The following is a 15,038-nucleotide window of genomic DNA, read 5'->3' as shown; positions in this document are numbered from 1 at the left end:
CAATTGCGCGGTTGTGCGACGCCGTACCCAAACAAAATTTACGTTCTTTTTTTCCCACAAACAGAGCTTTCTTTTGGTGGTATTTGATCACCTGTGCGATTTTTACTTTTTGCGCTATAAACAAAAAAAGAGCGTAAATTTTGAAAAAATAACAATATTTTTCACATTTTTTTATATGAAATTCCCCCAGAAAAAATGTAAAAATCAAAAAATTTTTAAATTTTTGGCCAATTTGTTTTCTGCTACCTATGTTTGGTAAAAAAAAAATCACAATAAGCATATTTTGATTGGTTTGTGCAAAAGTTATTGCGTTTACTAACTAAGGGAAAGATTTCTGTCATTTTTGGTGTTTTTTTTTTTTTTAACGAGTAATGCCGGCGATCTGCGATTTTTTTTTTTTTGCGGGACTGCAAAATTGCGGCGGACAGATCGGACCCTTGACTGACATTTTTGACACTTTTGGGGGTACCAGTGACATTACTACAGTAATCAGTGCTATATATATGCACTGTTACTGTAAAAATGACACTGGCAGGGAAGGGGTTAATTTTATTGGAGAGGGAGGGGTTAATGTATGCCTGGTGCTTACTAACGTGTGTGGGGGGGGGAGGTGACTGAGTGACACAGGGACAGATCGCAGGTTCAGCTATGCTGAACTCTGCAATCTGACCCTGTCTGTCACTTAGGAGATCCGCCCGCTTTGTTTACACAAGCGGGTGGATCTCCAGACTCGATTCCCCGACGATCACCGCCGCTCCTCCCCTGGCCCGACTCCCGCTGTGACACAAGGGGAGGAGTCCAGCGACGTAGGTCTACGTCGCTGGACGGGAACGAGCCACTTTGCCGCAGTACAGTCAACGTGACCGGTCGCCAAGTGGTTAATATTACCCCATTCTCATTTCACACCATTTGATACCCTTTCTATGGAAAAAAAAAAAAAACATTGTTTGAGTTTGCACATTTCTGATAAACACCTTTAAAAGTATTAAGCCCTGTGTGTGGTCCGTTTACGTTCTTAGTGTGCCATAACTGAGAAGGTAAAATGATATTAAAGTATAGAACCCCTGGTAATGTTAGAACCCCTGTCAGGTTTTACTATTTTCCAGGACTATCTTCCCTTACTCACTGTCCCGGGAACAACCTTTTTACCAGACAGAAATTGAAGGAAACAGCAGACAAGTTAAAATGTGTTTTTTCTTAACCACCTCCTGCTTGTCATATGGGCAAATGATGACAGCGACTGGCTCTTTTGTTCTAGGAGGATGTCATATGATGTTATCTCACTCTCGCAGTGCTTGCACGCCAACTGGGGCACGCAGCGATCAGCAGCGTGCTGTGTCCCTAACCATACCACAGCGCATCCCCGATCTCAGTAAAAAGCCGATGACACGGCTCTTTACCCATGCGATCGACTGTGTCCAATCCATGCGATCGACTGTGTCCAATGTGGCTTTCCTCTACTCACACAGACAGAGTGTGAAGAGAGGAGAGTCGATCAGCGGCATTTCCTCACAGGGGAGGTCTGCACAGATAATCAGGGTTTTTGATCATCAGTGCCCTGATTATCAGTGCAGCCCAACCGTGCCCATCAGTGATGCCAATCAGTGCCGCCTATCTGTGCTGCCTATTAGTCCCATCAGTGCGGCATATTAGTGCCTCCTCATCAGTGCCCATAAGTGCAGCCTCATCAGCACACATCAGCGAAGGAGAAAAATTACTTATTTACAAAATTTTCGAACAAACTAGGAAACACTTTTTATTTTGATCAGGTATTACATGCCAAATAAATGTATTTTACTTGGCACTTGCCCCTCCTTGCGGAAGTCCATGCCTGCAATCCATCTCCCCTTAGCTTAGGCATGCAGCTTAGCTGAGAAAACCCCTCCTCCCTCCTCCATATTAATGGAAAAAAAAGTAAATATGATATACCTTCCTATCTGTTTAAAAATAGTTCATGTCAATTGGGAGAGTCCAGTTCCGCTTTAAGCTTTTTTTTATTTTTTAGGAAAGTCTGTAGTCTTAGTTCTGCTTTAATTAATTTATGAGAATTTTTATATTTAGCCCCGTGTCTATTTGTTTTTTTTTTTTTTTTTTTTTTTTTAAATCTCATTGGGTTCAACTTAAAATAACTCACTTTTATTTAAAAAAAAAAAAAAAAAAAGTTTCCTTGTCATTGTCTGCTAGCTTTGTAATAGGCAATGCCATTTATAATTGTTAATTTGTTTAAATTACATTTAAATGGGTACATTAAAGGTCTTTATCTTTGTGCTATTAAAGCTTTGTAAATGGATCCTACTGGGTTATTTAAGGCTAAACTCATACACAGGTGTTTTATCCCTTTTTTTTAGTATTTGAATCCTTTGCAATGTACTGAAAATGCATTGCTGCTATGGCAACATCGTCCACCAGTGACCAGTGATTCAAGTTGGCCTTGGCCCTTGGAAATTAACTGCCACATTTTTGAAAATAAGGCTCAACCAATCAATGATCAGCTGACAAAGATCAACAGAATTCTGTGCAGTGTTCCATAGAATCTGATCGGCTAGCTTGGTCTTAGGTGACTCACGATGACATCATCAGAAAATAGGGCGGTTGTTTATATAAACAGCAGACACTGGAGCTCAGAGTGGCAGTTGAGATTGGACTCAGCAGTGACAAGACGTGTGTGACTGTGCTCCAGCAATTACACTTATCTTTATTGCTCTAATATCTCTAATTTCTTTGACACACTTAATTTGTAATCAAGGAGATTTAATTTAACATTATTTATCATTTTCTTTGTCACATTTTCTATCTTTGTGATAAAGCTTTAGAATGAGCCTCTTAATAAAAGGGTTCATATTTCTGTGCTTTCTGCAATTGACAGCAGGTAAGTTAATACAATAATTTTTCATTTCAGATATTTTAATGGAAATATCTAATCAGTGGGTTCAGTTTTGCTTTGGCACATTGAGGAGGAATGTGGTTTTCAGCCATGTAACGGATTTTTTTTTTTTTTTTTTTAATCTCACTGGCTGAAAACAACTGTCAAAACTGCAGCTGGTATAAAAATAGCAATCCATGTCCTGGTGTGCTAGCTTTGTGAATTGAGTTTAAGGGCCAGTTCACAACATACAAACGCAGTCTGGATGCATTCCTGATGCTTTTTTGCATGTGCCTTTTTGATGCATTTTTGATGTGTTCCAGTGCTTTTTTGACACATTTTTGGTGCGTTTTAACTGCAGTCCAGTGCATTTCCCCCCCCCCCCTTTTTTCTTAACCTTAAATAAGGACATATGTGTTCCAGTGCGTTTTAGGTGCGTTATGGCGTTTTTTTTTATGCATTTTACCGCATTCCAGTAAAGTCCAGTGCAGAAATAATGCAGCATGTTCTACTTTTTTCTGTAACTGTAACTGACCACACTGGTGTGAACTATGCTATTGAAAACAACATAACCTACTTTCCATGTGTTTTTTAAGCAGAAATAAACACACTGACCTGCATGGGGTGTGAACTGGCACTAAAGCACATATCAATCCAAAACAGCATCTTCTCCTGTAACACACTTTCTGCCTTAGTCTGGCTAGATTGTACAATCCCCTTTAGATCTATCAACTGGGTAGTGCCTGGTTTTATACTAATAACTTGTTTTTTTTTACGTTTGCCCTAATATTATATAGGGGATAGAGAAATTGTAAAATCAGATTGAATAAAGGGTGTTATTGTCTGCAAAGTACTCAAACACTAAGTGGCGCTAAAAATGTTCTGATCTAGAGAACCAGTGAATAATGAAAATATTGAAGAGAAGGAGGGTAGGGTGCATAGAGCAGGCAGGGCCGGTTTTAGACAAAGTGTGGCCCTGGGCAAACCTAAAAGTGGGGCCCCAAATTTTTTTATATTCTTCCAAAAATATTGGCGCATTTAATCAATTTAGCCAAATAAAACATACAACTACATAAAAATATGCTTTAATTAAATAACATTAAATTAATTATAATCATAATCATTATAATCACATCAATTATAATATTCTATTATGTTTACTGCTCCTCATCCAGATCTATTATAAGTAGGCCTGGGTGAGGAGCAGCAGAGCCATATAAAGAACATACACAGCTCTGCACATAGCGCTACCCATTTACACTAAATAGAAAGCCCCAGGGCAACAAATATAGAATAAAAACTCTAATACTATCACCAATGACGGATTACACTGTAAAAAAATTGTGTGACTTAACAAACAATCATTAGGTTGGTTCAAAAATGACCAGCGTGTCCCCATCAATGCACAGTGACCAGCATGTCCCCCATCAATGCACAGTGACCAGCATGTCCCCATCAATGCACAGTGACCAGCATGTCCCCATCAATGCACAGTGACCAGCATGTCCCCCATCAATGCACAGTGTCCAGCATGTCCCCCATCAATGCACAGTGACCAGCATGTCCCCCATCAATGCACAGTGACCAGCATGTCCCCATCAATGCACAGTGACCAGCATGTCCCCATCAATGCACAGTGACCAGCATGTCCCCCATCAATGCACAGTGTCCAGCATGTCCCCCATCAATGCACAGTGTCCAGCATGTCCCCCATCAATGCACAGTGACCAGCATGTCCCCCATCAATGCACAGTGACCAGCATGTCCCCCATCAATGCACAGTGACCAGCATGTCCCCCATCAATGCACAGTGTCCAGCATGTCCCCCATCAATGCACAGTGACCAGCATGTCCCCCATCAATGCACAGTGTCCAGCATGTCCCCCATCAATGCACAGTGACCAACATGTCCCCCATCAATGCACAGTGTCCAGCATGTCCCCCATCAATGCACAGTGACCAGCATGTCCCCCATCAATGCACAGTGTCCAGCATGTCCCCCATCAATGCACAGTGTCCAGCATGTCCCCCATCAATGCACAGTGACCAGCATGTCCCCCATCAATGCACAGTGACCAGCATGTCCCCCATCAATGCACAGTGACCAGCATGTCCCCATCAATGCACAGTGACCAGCATGTCCCCCATCAATGCACAGTGACCAGCATGTCCCCATCAATGCACAGTGACCAGCATGTCCCCATCAATGCACAGTGACCAGCATGTCCCCCATCAATGCACAGTGACCAACATGTCCCCCATCAATGCACAGTGTCCAGCATGTCCCCCATCAATGCACAGTGTCCAGCATGTCCCCCATCAATGCACAGTGTCCAGCATGTCCCCCATCAATGCACAGTGACCAGCATGTCCCCCATCAATGCACAGTGACCAGCATGTCCCCCATCAATGCACAGTGACCAGCATGTCCCCCATCAATGCACAGTGACCAACATGTCCCCCATCAATGCACAGTGTCCAGCATGTCCCCCATCAATGCACAGTGTCCAGCATGTCCCCCATCAATGCACAGTGACCAGCATGTCCCCCATCAATGCACAGTGACCAGCATGTCCCCCATCAATGCACAGTGACCAGCATGTTCCCCATCAATGCACAGTGACCAGCATGTCCCCCATCAATGCACAGTGACCAGCATGTCCCCCATCAATACACAGTGACCAACGTGCCCCCCATCTATCCACAGTGACCAACGTGCCCCCCATCAATGCACAGTGTCCAGCATGTCCCCCATCAATGCACAGTGACCAGCATGTCCCCCATCAATGCACAGTGACCAGCATGTCCCCCATCAATGCACAGTGACCAACATGTCCCCCATCAATGCACAGTGTCCAGCATGTCCCCCATCAGTGCACAGTGTCCAGCATGTCCCCCATCAATGCACAGTGACCAGCATGTCCCCCATCAATGCACAGTGACCAGCATGTCCCCCATCAATGCACAGTGACCAGCATGTTCCCCATCAATGCACAGTGACCAGCATGTCCCCCATCAATGCACAGTGTCCAGCATGTCCCCCATCAATGCACAGTGTCCAGCATGTCCCCCATCAATGCACAGTGACCAGCATGTCCCCCATCAATGCACAGTGACCAGCATGTCCCCCATCAATGCACAGTGACCAGCATGTTCCCCATCAATGCACAGTGACCAGCATGTCCCCCATCAATGCACAGTGACCAGCATGTCCCCCATCAATGCACAGTGACCAGCATGTCCCCCATCAATACACAGTGACCAACGTGCCCCCCATCTATCCACAGTGACCAACGTGCCCCCCATCAATGCACAGTGTCCAGCATGTCCACCATCAATGCACAGTGACCAGCATGTCCCCCATCAATGCACAGTGACCAGCATGTCCCCCATCAATGCACAGTGACCAGCATGTCCCCCATCAATGCACAGTGACCAGCATGTCCCCCATCAATGCACAGTGACCAGCAAGTCCCCCATCAATGCACAGTGACCAGCATGTCCCCCATCAATGCAGTGACCTGACCAGCATGTCCCCATCAATGCACAGTGACCAGCATGTCCCCCATCAATGCACAGTGACCAGCATGTCCCCCATCAATGCACAGTGACCAGCATGTCCCCCACCAATGCACAGTGTCCAGAATGCCCCCATTCAATGCACAGTGACCAGCATGTCCCCCACCAATGCACAGTGACCAGCATGTCCCCCATCAATGCATAGTGACCAGCATGTCCCCCATCAATGCACAGTGACCAGCATGTCCCCCATCAATGCACAGTGACCAGCATGTCCCCCATCAATGCACAGTGTCCAGCATGTCCCCCATCAATGCACAGTGTCCAGCATGTCCCCATCAATGCACAGTGACCAGCAAGTCCCCCATCAATGCACAGTGACCAGCATGTCCCCCATCAATGCACAGTGACCAGCATGTCCCCCATCAATGCACAGTGACCAGCATGTCCCCCACCAATGCACAGTGACCAGCATGTCCCCCACCAATGCACAGTGACCAGCATGTCCCCCATCAATGCACAGTGTCCAGCATGTCCCCCATCAATGCACAGTGACCAGCATGTCCCCCATCAATGCACAGTGACCAGCATGTCCCCCACCAATGCACAGTGACCAGCATGTCCCCCATCAATGCACAGTGACCAGCATGTCCCCCATCAATGCACAGTGACCAGCATGTCCCCCATCAATGCACAGTGACCAGCATGTCCCCCATCAATGCACAGTGTCCAGAATTCCCCCATTCAATGCACAGTGTCCAGCATGTCCCCCATCGATGCACAGTGTCCAGCATGTCCCCCATCAATGCACAGTGACCAGCATGTCCCCCATCAATGCACAGTGACCAGCATGTCCCCCATCAATGCACAGTGACCAGCATGTCCCCCATCAATGCATAGTGACCAGCATGTCCCCCATCAATGCATAGTGACCAGCATGTCCCCCATCAATGCACAGTGACCAGCAAGTCCCCCATCAATGCACAGTGACCAGCATGTCCCCCATCAATGCACAGTGACCGGCATGTCCCCCACCAATGCACAGTGTCCAGAATTCCCCCATTCAATGCACAGTGTCCAGCATGTCCCCCATCAATGCACAGTGACCAGCATGTCCCCCATCAATGCACAGTGTCCAGAATGCCCCCATTCAATGCACAGTGTCCAGAATTCCCCCATTCAATGCACAGTGTCCAGCATGTCCCCCATCAATGCACAGTGTCCAGCATGTCCCCCATCAATGCACAGTGACCTGACCAGCATGTTCCCATTCAATGCAAAGTGACCAGCACAGCATGTCCCCCATCAATGCACAGTGACCTGACCAGCATGTCCCGACTCCCTGGTGACCATGCTGCTCGGGAGTCGACTTCTTCCTCCTCCATGGCGTCACGACTCGGTCGGACCGGTGTCCTCCGACCGGACACTGGACTATTCTTCCTCCATGCGCGCCGCCCACTGCCTTTTCTCTGATGGCGGGTGCACAGTGTCCAGCATGTCCCCCATCAATGCACAGTGACCAGCATGTCCCCCATCAATGCACAGTGACCAGCATGTCCCCCACCAATGCACAGTGACCAGCATGTCCCCCATCAATGCACAGTGACCAGCATGTCCCCCATCAATGCACAGTGACCAGCATGTCCCCCATCAATGCACAGTGACCAGCATGTCCCCCATCAATGCACAGTGTCCAGAATTCCCCCATTCAATGCACAGTGTCCAGCATGTCCCCCATCAATGCACAGTGACCAGCATGTCCCCCATCAATGCACAGTGACCAGCATGTCCCCCATCAATGCATAGTGACCAGCATGTCCCCCATCAATGCATAGTGACCAGCATGTCCCCCATCAATGCACAGTGACCAGCAAGTCCCCCATCAATGCACAGTGACCAGCATGTCCCCCATCAATGCACAGTGACCGGCATGTCCCCCATCAATGCACAGTGACCAGCATGTCCCCCACCAATGCACAGTGTCCAGAATGCCCCCATTCAATGCACAGTGACCAGCATGTCCCCCATCAATGCACAGTGACCAGCATGTCCCCCATCAATGCATAGTGTCCAGCATGTCCCCATCAATGCACAGTGACCAGCAAGTCCCCCATCAATGCACAGTGACCAGCATGTCCCCCATCAATGCACAGTGACCAGCATGTCCCCCACCAATGCACAGTGACCAGCATGTCCCCCATCAATGCACAGTGACCAGCATGTCCCCCATCAATGCACAGTGACCAGCAAGTCCCCCATCAATGCACAGTGACCAGCATGTCCCCCATCAATGCAGTGACCTGACCAGCATGTCCCCATCAATGCACAGTGACCAGCATGTCCCCCATCAATGCACAGTGACCAGCATGTCCCCCATCAATGCACAGTGACCAGCATGTCCCCCATCAATGCACAGTGACCAACATGTCCCCCACCAATGCACAGTGACCAGCATGTCCCCCATCAATGCACAGTGTCCAGCATGTCCCCCATCAATGCACAGTGACCAGCATGTCCCCCATCAATGCACAGTGACCAGCATGTCCCCCATCAATGCACAGTGACCAGCATGTCCCCCACCAATGCACAGTGACCAGCATGTCCCCCATCAATGCACAGTGACCAGCATGTCCCCCATCAATGCACAGTGACCAGCATGTCCCCCATCAATGCACAGTGACCAGCATGTCCCCCATCAATGCACAGTGTCCAGAATTCCCCCATTCAATGCACAGTGTCCAGCATGTCCCCCATCGATGCACAGTGTCCAGCATGTCCCCCATCAATGCACAGTGACCAGCATGTCCCCCATCAATGCACAGTGACCAGCATGTCCCCCATCAATGCACAGTGACCAGCATGTCCCCCATCAATGCATAGTGACCAGCATGTCCCCCATCAATGCATAGTGACCAGCATGTCCCCCATCAATGCACAGTGACCAGCAAGTCCCCCATCAATGCACAGTGACCAGCATGTCCCCCATCAATTCACAGTGACCGGCATGTCCCCCATCAATGCACAGTGACCAGCATGTCCCCCACCAATGCACAGTGTCCAGAATTTCCCCTTTCAATGCACAGTGTCCAGCATGTCCCCCATCAATGCACAGTGACCAGCATGTCCCCCATCAATGCACAGTGTCCAGAATGCCCCCATTCAATGCACAGTGTCCAGAATTCCCCCATTCAATGCACAGTGTCCAGCATGTCCCCCATCAATGCACAGTGTCCAGCATGTCCCCCATCAATGCACAGTGACCTGACCAGCATGTTCCCATTCAATGCAAAGTGACCAGCACAGCATGTCCCCCATCAATGCACAGTGACCTGACCAGCATGTCCCGACTCCCTGGTGACCATGCTGCTCGGGAGTCGACTTCTTCCTCCTCCATGGCGTCACGACTCGGTCGGACCGGTGTCCTCCGACCGGACACTGGACTATTCTTCCTCCATGCGTGCCGCCCACTGCCTTTTCTCTGATGGCGGGTGCACAGTGTCCAGCATGTCCCCCATCAATGCACAGTGACCAGCATGTCCCCCACCAATGCACAGTGACCAGCATGTCCCCCATCAATGCACAGTGACCAGCATGTCCCCCATCAATGCACAGTGACCAGCATGTCCCCCATCAATGCACAGTGACCAGCATGTCCCCCACCAATGCACAGTGACCAGCATGTCCCCCACCAATGCACAGTGACCAGCATGTCCCCCATCAATGCACAGTGACCAGCATGTCCCCCATCAATGCACAGTGACCAGCATGTCCCCCACCAATGCACAGTGACCAGCATGTCCCCCATCAATGCACAGTGACCAGCATGTCCCCCATCAATGCACAGTGACCAGCATGTCCCCCATCAATGCACAGTGACCAGCATGTCCCCCATCAATGCACAGTGTCCAGAATTCCCCCATTCAATGCACAGTGTCCAGCATGTCCCCCATCGATGCACAGTGTCCAGCATGTCCCCCATCAATGCACAGTGACCAGCATGTCCCCCATCAATGCACAGTGACCAGCATGTCCCCCATCAATGCACAGTGACCAGCATGTCCCCCATCAATGCATAGTGACCAGCATGTCCCCCATCAATGCATAGTGACCAGCATGTCCCCCATCAATGCACAGTGACCAGCAAGTCCCCCATCAATGCACAGTGACCAGCATGTCCCCCATCAATGCACAGTGACCGGCATGTCCCCCATCAATGCACAGTGACCAGCATGTCCCCCACCAATGCACAGTGTCCAGAATTCCCCCATTCAATGCACAGTGACCAACATGTCCCCCATCAATGCACAGTGTCCAGCATGTCCCCCATCAATGCACAGTGACCAGCATGTCCCCCATCAATGCACAGTGTCCAGAATGCCCCCATTCAATGCACAGTGTCCAGAATTCCCCCATTCAATGCACAGTGTCCAGCATGTCCCCCATTAATGCACAGTGACCAGCATGTCCCCCATCAATGCACGGTGACCAGCATGTCCCCCACCAATGCACAGTGTCCAGAATGCCCCCATTCAATGCACAGTGTCCAGCATGTCCCCCATCAATGCACAGTGACCAGCATGTCCCCCACCAATGCACAGTGTCCAGAATGCCCCCATTCAATGCACAGTGTCCAGCATGCCCCCCATCAATGCACAGTGACCAGCATGTCCCCCATCAATGCACAGTGTCCAGAATGCCCCCATTCAATGCACAGTGTCCAGCATGCCCCCCATCAATGCACAGTGATCAGCATGTCCCCCATCAATGCACAGTGTCCAGAATGCCCCCATTCAATGCACAGTGTCCAGCATGTCCCCCATCAATGCACAGTGACCAGCATGTCCCCCACCAATGCACAGTGTCCAGAATGCCCCATCAATGCACAGTGACCAGCATGTCCCCCACCAATGCACAGTGTCCAGCATGTCCCCCATCAATGCACAGTGTCCAGCATGTCCCCCATCAATGCACAGTGTCTAGCATGTCCCCCATCAATGCACAGTGTCCAGCATGTCCCCCATCAATGCACAGTGACCTGACCAGCATGTTCCCATTCAATGCAAAGTGACCAGCACAGCATGTCCCCCATCAATGCACAGTGACCTGACCAGCATGTCCCGACTCCCTGGTGACCATGCTGCTCGGGAGTCGACTTCTTCCTCCTCCATGGCGTCACGACTCGGTCGGACCGGTGTCCTCCGACCGGACACTGGACTATTCTTCCTCCATGCGCGCCGCCCACTGCCTTTTCTCTGATGGCGGGTGGGAAGGTGACGTCGGGACGGGGGGGGGGGGGGGATAGGTAGTAGTGAATGATCAGGTCTGAAGGGGATCGCATATTGGGATGGGGGGGATCACAGTGTTGTGTTGAATTTGGGGGGAGATCATATATTGGTGGGGGGGCAGTGGTGAATCATCAGCCCCGAGTGTCAGTGGGGAATTGTGTGTTGGGGAATGAGAGCAGTATTGAATTTGGGGGAGATCACATTTTGTGGGGTGTAAGGGGGGGGGGTGACACAGCAGTGGTGAAATTGGTGGGGGATCACATATTAGGGTGGGGGGTGTCAGTGGTGAATTGTGTGGTTTTGGGGGGGCTACACCACCATTGTATCATACCCCCCCGCACACAATTCACCGCTGATCTCCTCACAAAATTCACCACTGCTTTGTCATTCCCTCCGAATGACAAAGCAGTGGTGAATTTGGTGAGGAGATCAGCGGTGAATTGTGTGTGGGGGGGTATGATACAATAGTGGTGATCGGTGAATTTGGTGGGGAGATCACATGTTGGGGGGGGGGGTGTCAGTGGTGAAATGTGTGGGGTATGACACAGCAGTGGTGAATTTGGTGAGATTACATATTGGGGGGGGTGTCAGTGGTGGTAAGGGGGGGGGGGGGATGACACAGCAGTGGTGAATTTGGTGAGATTACATATTGGGGGGGGTGTCAGTGGTGGTAAGGGGGGGGGGATGACACAGCAGTGGTGAATTTTGTGAGGAAATCACATATTGGTAGGGGGTTTGTGCCACAGACCCCCTACCAATATGTGATTTCACCACCGCTGCGTCATCCCCCCCCCCTTACCACCACTGACACCCCCCCCAATATGTGATCTCCCCACCAAAGTCAGCACTGCTGTGTCACGCCCCCACCCCCGACACCACACAATTCACCACAGAGTCTGAGTCTAAAAAAAGTCACAGAGTCTAAAATAAAAAGCAATTCCAGAGAGAGAGAGGTTGGAATTGCTTTGACAAAATTTGTTTCCCACCATATTAAGGGCTGCTTCCAAAGCCTATAAATGTAGCACACTGACACCCCCCTCCCCCCTCCCCTTGCTACTGTGCTTCAGAATCGGAACTTCACAGAAGCACAGTAGCAGCAGAGGCAGAGCAGACTAGAAATCTCCACGTACCTGTCACAACCTGTGGGTGGCTGCCGGCTGGGCTGGCTGAGAGATGTCTTCCGCTCTCTTCTCTCTCTGCACTCTGGCTGCCCCCCGCGGCGGGAACGTGTGGCCCCGCCCCTCAGCTGAGCAAGAGTGTGTAGGCACCTCCAGGGACAGACTGCTGTGGGGCCCCCCCCTCAACCACGGGGCCTCGGGCAGTGCCGCCCGACTGCCCGAATGATCAGTCTTCCCCTTGCCCGCCTGCATATAGTGTCACGCTGCCTCCGCTCCGCTGACAGGGGGCGGCTGGGGGCCCCTGGACACTCGGGGCCCTGGGCAGTTGCCCAGTTTGCCCCCCCCTAACGCCGGCCCTGAGAGCAGGGGACTTTATAGAGGAGTGCTATTATATAACAGATAGATTCAGAAAGATAAATATAAAAATATCAAAAAAGTTTTTATTAGAGACAAAAATGAGAATATAAAATGTATACTGTATTTACAGGATACAAGACCAATACAAACATATTACTTTTAAAAACAATTGCAGTTGTAGACCGTGTTCTAATATATTGAATATAGATAGAGATGTTGGATCCTACACAGGGGTTAATAGAAGTTACAATATACCCTTTACCATCCAGAAGTGGTGTCTGTGCAGAAAGCGATGTTGCCCACAAATTATTGACCCAACATGTTTCACGGCAATAGCCGCTTCTTCAGGGGTGTTTGGGGGGTTTTCTATACAAAATTCAAATAAGAACTTCTTAAAAAACTCGTTAAAAAAAAAACCCACCAAAAATGACAATCTTTCCCTTTGTTAGTAAACGCGATAACTTTTGCGCAAACCAATCAAAATACGCTTTTTGCAATTTTTAGTACCAAACATATGTAGCATAAAACAAATTGGCCGAAAATGTTAAAAAATTTTGATTTTTACATTTTTTTTGGGGAATTTCATATAAAAAAATGTGAAAAATATTGTTATTTTTGCAAAATTTACGCTCTTTTTTTGTTTATAGCGCATGATCAAAAAATCGCACAGGTGATCAAATACCACCAAAAGAAAGCTCTGTTTGTGGGAAAAAAAGGACGTCAAATTTGTTTAGTTACAGCGTCGCACGACCGCGCAATTGTCCTTTAAAGTCACGCAGTGCCGAATCGCAAAAAAAACCCCTGGTCTTTTAGCAGCCAAGTCCTCCGGGGCTTAAGTGGTTAATTAATTTATGAGAATTTTTATTTTTAGCCCCGTGTCTATTTGTTTTTTTTTTTTTTTTTTTTTTTTAAATCTCATTGGGTTCAACTGAAAATAACTCACTTTTATTTAAAAAAAAAAAAAAAAAGGTTCCATGTCATTGTCTGCTAGCTTTGTAATAGGCAACGCCATTTATAATTGTTAATTTGTTTAAATTACATTTAAAGGGGTACATTAAAGATCTTCATCTTTGTGCTATTAAAGCTTTGTAAATTGATCCTACTGGGTTATTTAAGGCTAAAGTAACACACAGCTGTTTTATCCCTTTTTTTAGTATTTGAATCCTTTGCAATGTACTGAAAATGCATTGCTGCTATGGCAACATCGTCCACCAGTGACCAGTGATTCTAGTTGGCCTTGGCCCTTGGAAATTAACTGCCACATTTTTGAAAATAAGGCTCAACCAATCAATGATCAGCTAGCTGACAAAGATCAACAGAATTCTGTGCAGTGTTCCATAGAATCTGATTGGCTAGCTTGGTCTTAGGTGACTCACGATGACATCATCAGAAAAAGGGGCGGTTGCTTATATAAACAGCAGACACTGGAGCTCAGAGCGGCAGTTGAGATTGGACTCAGCAGTGACAAGACGTGTGCGACTGTGCTCCAGCAATTACACTTATCTTTATTGCTCTAATATCTCTAATTTCTTTGACACACTTAATTTGTAATCAAGGAGATTTAATTTAACATTATTTATCATTTTCTTTGTCACATTTTCTATCTTTGTGATAAATCTTTAGAATGAGCCTCTTAATAAAAGGGTTCATATTTCTGTGCTTTCTGCAATTGACAGCAGGTAAGTTAATACAATAATTTTTCATTTCAGATATTTTAATGGAAATATCTAATCAGTGGGTTTAGTTTTGCTTTGGCACATTGAGGAGGAATGTGGTTTTCAGCCATGTAACAGATTTTTTTTTTTTTTTAAATCTCACTGGCTGAAAATAACTGTCAAAACTGCAGCTGGTATAAAAATAGCAATCCATGTCCTGGTGTGCTAGCTTTGTGAATTG

Source organism: Pelophylax lessonae (assembly GCF_965119305.1).
Source record: "Pelophylax lessonae genome assembly, chromosome: 8".
Classification (NCBI taxonomy): Eukaryota; Metazoa; Chordata; class Amphibia; order Anura; family Ranidae; genus Pelophylax; species Pelophylax lessonae.
This window is presented reverse-complemented; position numbering follows the sequence as displayed.